Source organism: Otolemur garnettii, unplaced genomic scaffold, assembly GCF_000181295.1.
Source record: "Otolemur garnettii isolate 467f Iridium unplaced genomic scaffold, OtoGar3 scaffold00061, whole genome shotgun sequence".
NCBI classification, from domain to species: Eukaryota; Metazoa; Chordata; class Mammalia; order Primates; family Galagidae; genus Otolemur; species Otolemur garnettii.
In genome coordinates this window covers 8,757,980-8,764,719 of record NW_003852456.1, presented here as the reverse complement: position 1 = coordinate 8,764,719, position 6,740 = coordinate 8,757,980, and positions in this window count along the sequence as shown.

Sequence of the window (6,740 nt, the reverse complement as noted above, 5' to 3'; positions counted from 1 at the left end):
AATCACGCTACCAGACCTCAGACTATACTATAAATCGATAGTGCTTAAAGCAGCATGGTATTGGCACAAAAACAGAGAGGTAGATGTATGGAACAGAATGGAGAGCCAACAGATGAATCCAACTACCTACTGTTACCTCATCTTTGACAAACCAATTAAAAACATTGAGTGGAGAAAAGATTCCCTATTTAACAAATGGTGCTGGGCGAATTGGCTGGCAACTTGTAGAAGACTGAAACTGAATCCACACCTTTCACCATTAACTAAAATAGATCCTCACTGGATCAAGGACTTAAACTTAAGACATGAAACCATAAAAATACTAGAAGAAAGTGCAGGGAAAACACTTGAAGAAATCGGCCTGGGCGAATTTTTTATGAGATGGACCCCACAGGCAATTGAAGCACCATCAAACATACACTATTGGGACCTGATCAAACTAAAGAGCTCCTGCACAGCCAAGAACACAGTAAGCAAAGCATGCAGACAGCCCTCAGAGTGGGAGAAAATATTTGCAGGCTGTGTCTCCGACAAAGGTTTAATAACCAGAATCCATAGACAACTCAAATGCATTAGCAAAAAACAAAACAAAACAAAACAAAACAAAAAAAAACAAGTGATCCCATCACAGGGTAAGCAAAGGACTTGAAGAGGAATTTCACCAAAGAAGATAGGCATGTGGCCTATAGATATATGAAAAAATGCTCACCATCCTTAAGCATTAGAGAAATGCAAGTCAAAACTACTTTGAGATATCACCTAACTCCAGTAAGATTAGCCCATATCACAAAATCCCAAAATCAGAGTTGCTGGCGTGGATGTGGAGAAAAGGGAACACTTATACACTGCTCGTGGGAATGCAAACTAATACGTTATTTTTGGAAAAATGTCTGGAGAACACTTAGAGAACTAAAAATTGACCTGCTATTCGATACTACAATTCCTTTATTAGGTATATATCCAGAAGATAAAAAATCACATTACAATAAAGATACTTGTATCAGAATGTTTATTGCAGCCCAATTCATAATTGCCAGGTCATGGAAGAAGCCCAAGTGCCCATCGATCCATGAATGGATCAATAAACTGTGATATATGTACACCATGGGATACCATGCAGCCATTAAGAAGGATGGAGACTTTACCTCCTTCATGTTTACATGGATTGAACTGGAAAATGTTCTTCTTAGCAAAGTATCACAAGAATGGAAGAAAAAGTATCCAATATACATAGCCCTATTATGAAACTAATTTATAGTTCTCAAACGAAAGCTACAACCTAATTCTAGCCCAAGATAATGGTGCTAGGGGAGGGGACGGGAGAAGGCCGAATGGGTGGTGGGAGGGTGACTGGAAAGATCACCTATATGGTCTGTCTAACAAGGGTACAAGTGAACTTTTCTAGAACTAGAGTATAAATGTTTTAACACAATAATTAAGTAAATGACACAAAGTCTGTGTTAACCAGTTTGATGAAAATATTTCAAATTGTATATGAAAAACTACACTGTACCCCATGTTTGCATTAATGTACACAGCTATCATTTAATAAAAAAAATAGGCTGAGAACTATTGCTCTAGAAGAAATTCACTCTTTCCTACCTAATCCCCCAGCCCTGTCCAGTTGCACAAGAGGAGATTGGAAATTTTGAATACTGCACATAAAAATTAAAATCAGAGATATATCAATTTCTCATTCATCTACTTAAAAAATCAATGTAAAATAAAGACAATGCTAGTTAAAAATGAAGATGTAATTTGGTTCACTCATCTAATCCCAGCACTCTGGGAGACTGAGGCAAGAGGAACCCTTGAGTTCAGGAGTTCAAGATTGTTCTGAGCAAGAGTAAGACCCCTCTCTATTAAAAAATAGAAAAACTTGCCAGGCATGGTGATGGGCACCTGTAGTCCCAGCTACTTGAGAGGCTGAGGCAGGAGGATTGCTTGAGCTTAGGAGTTTGAGGTTGCTATGAGTTATTATGTTGGGCAGTCTATCCAGGGCAACAGAGCAAGTGTCTGTCTCAAGAAAAAAATGAAGATGTGTTTATCAATGAACCAAAGTATCCTAAACTTGTCATTTCATTTTTGCATTCATTTTCAGGTATTTGAATGGATAATGATGACATAATTATAATCAAAGAATGGAATTTTATGTCTTTTATAGAGCTTATAATCTTTTTCTGTCTTTGTAATTTTATCAAATTGATGAACCATGATTTATTTGAACATTCTCCTGGAATCAGACGTGTTAAGTTTTTAATGTGATTTTGCACTAATGGGCACTGCTAGTCTTAACAGCTTCATACATAAAGATCTTTTGGTTTTTTAAAATGAATTACTGGAGCATAGTGAAGATAATTTAGTGTCTTCTGATCCATTTCTGAAGGAATTAGTTCAGTTTCTTGTGCTGTACACAGTGAGCCCATGTTGGGGCAGTGCCATGTGATGGTTAGTATTTGAGTATTGCCGTTCATGCTGTAACTTACCCAATATGTGTGCCAACCAGTCTCCTAGGAGCTCGGGATACATCATGTAATATGACAAATGAAGATATTGTGGCTGGATACTCTCTAGATAGCCCTGGTACGTTTTTTGGAATAGGAAGTCCATGAAAAAAGCCCTCTGTGTCCTATATGTAATCCATTTTCTCAGAAAGGCATTGACCATCCACCATCAGTCTCCTGCAAAGTCAAGACAGAACAAAGGAGGGAATCTAAATCTATTTCTCCAGTAGATTTTGAGAGTCATGTCTATGCCATATTGCTGGATATTACCCATACTTTGTTTTTAATTTGTAAATGTGCTGCTTTTTAAATGAAAATTTGATTCTACCTCTGTCCAGCCCCGTATCTTGCTTCCCCTGGCCTTGCACGCATGTGCAGTGAATGGTGATTCTCTGTGGGCTCTTATTCTGGGCCTTTGTACGTGTTGCTGCTTCTGCCTGCAAAGATGCTGTTTTTCTTTCTTTGCTGGATAGCTCCTGGGCGTTCTCAACTGTGACCTCCTCTGGGACGATTTTCCTGTCTCTTCCCTCTTTCTACCTCAGCTAACTGCTGTCATAGCACGGTGTATGGTGTCTGTTACACATCATTGTATTTTAGTATTTTATTCCCTCATTGCTCTCCTTTATTATGCTGAGCAATTAGAGGGAAGGAACTATTTGTTTTATCATTGTGTCTCTAGGAAGCAGCAGTGCTGGGCATATATAGTTCTGATCAAAGTTATTTGAAGAAATAAATGATAGCAGAAGCTTAAGTAAGGGCTTTCTGGCGACAGGGATGTTTTCACAACGAAAGGGGCAGAGGCATGTTGATAGAGCACAGGATTGGCGGGTGACAGCTTCTGTCTAAATGGCCTCTCCTGATTTTCTTTCAGACTTTATAACAGGTCTGTTCTCTTGTATCAACCAGCTGATGCTATCATGAGCATTCATCAGCTGTTCTGTGGCTCCCTGCAATACAGCACTCCAGTCAAAAAGGACAGGGAGGCAGTCCCCACGCTTAGACTGCTTGATGTTCTAATAATGGAAAACCAAAGCATTCATAACAAATGGCAAGTGTATATTTTATCTTTTAATAAATACATGAATACCTGTTGTTACCTCAAATAAATTATGATTGAGGTGTAGGATGTTGGACCGTAGTTGATTTATAATTCAGTACTATGGAATGTTAGGGTTGTTAGGGCAGACATTTTGTCTTGCATTTATTTATTTTTTATTTTAGAGACCGAGTCTCACTCTGTCACCCAGCCTGGAAAGCAGAGACACGATCGCAGTTCACTGCAGTGTCTCCCTCCATTTTCTTGGCATCCCTCTATGTTGAGACAAATAGCAGAATCTCCTCCTTTTAAAAAACTGAATAACATTCCATTGTGTATGTTTACCACGTTTCCTTTATCTAGTCATCTATTGTTAGACATTTAGGTTGTTTCCACATCTTGGCTAATGTGAGTAACACTGCAGTGAACAAGGGAGTAGACACCTCCGTGAGGTGTTGATTTCATCTCCTGTGGGTATATATCCAGAAGAAGTCTTGCTGGGTTGTATAACAGTTCTATTTTTAATTTATTTAGGAATCTCCATACTATTTCACATAATGGTTATACCAATCTGCAGTCTCCCCAACAATATATACAGGCTATTTTTCTACATCCTCCTAAACATTTATGTCTTGTCTTTTTGATAATATTCACCCTTGTAGGTGTGTGTTGACACCTTGTGGTGAGTTTTATTTGCATTTACCTTGTCCAGGGTGGCCATGAAGTTAAATTTCATATAAACTTATAGCCATGCTATGTAAGTGATTTTGAGCTTCTTTTCATACACCTGTTGATCATTTTTTTTTTGGTTTTCTTTGGAGAAATGTCTGCTCCCCTCTTCTGCCCATTTTTTTTTAAATTCTGATTCTTTTGTTTTTTTTCCCGTTTTTGGCTGGGGCTGGGTTTGAACCTGCCAACTCCAGCATATGGGATTGGCGCCCTACCCTTTTCAGCCACAAGCACCGCCCTGCCCATTTTTTAATAGGGTTGATTTTGCTATTGAGTTGTAAGAGCTCTTTATCATTTTGAATATTAGTCCCTTATCAAATATGTAGTTCACAATTATTTTTTCCCAGAAAATATTCTTTCTGTTGTCTTTTAAGATTTCTCTCTTAAATTACTTCATATGAGAAAATAAAAGTAGTCAATTTATAGGAAATGATTAGTACAAATGTGTCTTTAGAACATAAGTAAATGTTATTACCTGCCAAAACAAGTTACAACTTTCCATGTTGCTTTTTCGTAATGTTATGCCAAGTTCTTATGAAACGATGGTGTGATAGAACTGTTCAACAAGCTGCTGGCTTCCTTCCTTGCTTTTGTGAATTACTCAGGCAATGTATCTAAGACTAAATGCCAGGGGCCCTTTTGGGGGGGATTTCTTAGATTTCCCTGGCAGTTGTTTTGTTTTGTACCATGCAACTTAGCATCAAGCAAGTGCCAGCAAAACAGGAGTGGTTAGTGGAACTTTAGGCCTTATCCCAGGTCCTCCCATTCTCTGCATGGATGAGATATGCTTAAGTAGAAAGAATCGATTTTGTGAATAACTTTTGCGATCCATCTGATTAATCTCAGCAGTTATTACTGAGGGGAACACGGTGGAATCAGGGGAAGGGTCCCTAAGCAAGAGAGAAGGCCAGTCCAGGGATTGGAAAGGCTTTATTCAGCAAAGCAAGAGAAAAACGCAGAGTGGAGGCTGACTAGGAGTCAGCTCAGCTTTCACACTTTCCAGAGGCTTTGATTACCCTTTATTAGGAGGGTTAGAATGAGGAAGGCGGATTCCTAGTCCGCTCCGGAGTCACTCCTTCTGCAGAGGGACTGATTTCTGCACTCAGCGAATCTAGGAGTTAGTCCCTTAATTGGCTGCAAGCCAGGGCCAGAGTGGAAGTTCCTGGTGTTTCCTAGGACCACCACCAGCCTTGAAGGATTTTTCAGGGGGCTGGGGTGAGGGGTTTGCTGTGATCATACAGTTTGGTTTCTGGCCTGCTGCTTCTCCTCAGCTATTTCTCAAAACAGCTATTGTCTTGTCAAGGGCACCAGGATTTCTTCTCCATGGTTACAGGGTATTTAGGATGACTATTTCACCTCCAAATCCCCAACAGAAACTATCTACTAGCACTCTAGAAGGCCGAGGCAGGAGGATCCCTTGAGCCTAGGAGTTTGAGACCAGTAAGAGCAAGAGCAAGACCCTATCTCTACTAAAAGTAGAAAACCAGCCAGGTGTGGCAGGAGCCTGTAGTCCCAGCTACTTGGGAGGCTGAGGCAGGAGGATCACTTGAGGTTGCTATGAGCTATGAGACCATGGCGCTCTACCCAGGGTGACAGAGAGAGACTCTGTCAAATCAAAACTATTTCTGAATTTCTAAATATAATACACTCAGTTTTTTTGCCAACATAAACTTATATATTTTCTCATTTTTGACAACATGGCCCAAGCAGAATATATATGATATTTATGTGGGTGCTTATGTTTGAGTGTGTGTTGTTTTGGAGAGGAAGTAGGCAAAATAGAACCATTTACATGCTAGGATTCATCTAATAACAGATGCTATGGATTATTTATCTACTATGTGTCAGGAACTCTACTTTATATCTAATCCTTACAACAGTAAGCAATACTTTTTACAGTTTCACAGTGAGGGAAATGAGACTCAGATAGGCTTAGTAATGTGGAACTTAATTCCAGAAGTGCGTCATTCCTGAATTAGTGCTTTTTCTGTTGTACCACCCTTCCTCCCAATTCATGCTCCAGTACACCTGATGGCAACTTCCCGCAGGCAAGCCCATTCCTTCAGCCGAGCCAGGTGCTCCCTCACGTTCTTTTTCTCAACTTTGGGACCAAGATTTTGTCTGTATGGAGTTTCTGAGTTATTGGGCGTAAGATGGGAGGAGGGGCTCAGTGAGTGGGGGAATGTAGAACTCCCCTTTTGCAGGGAGAAAATTCATGAAGTGTCAGCATAACGCTAACGACTTACCTTCTTTGCGTTTACATCACAAGGGCCAAGATGATTTTTTTATAGTTTTCTCTGTATCTTTGTAATCGACTTTGAACACCTGAATTAACTCAAGCATGCCTTTTCTTTTCTTGCAGTCTAAGTAATAAAAACGTGATCTTTTTACTTCATTTTAACAGGCATTATTTTATGGGTTCTTACTCAAGTATTGATTTGATAGATTTTCTTTTTTCTTTTTTTTTTTTT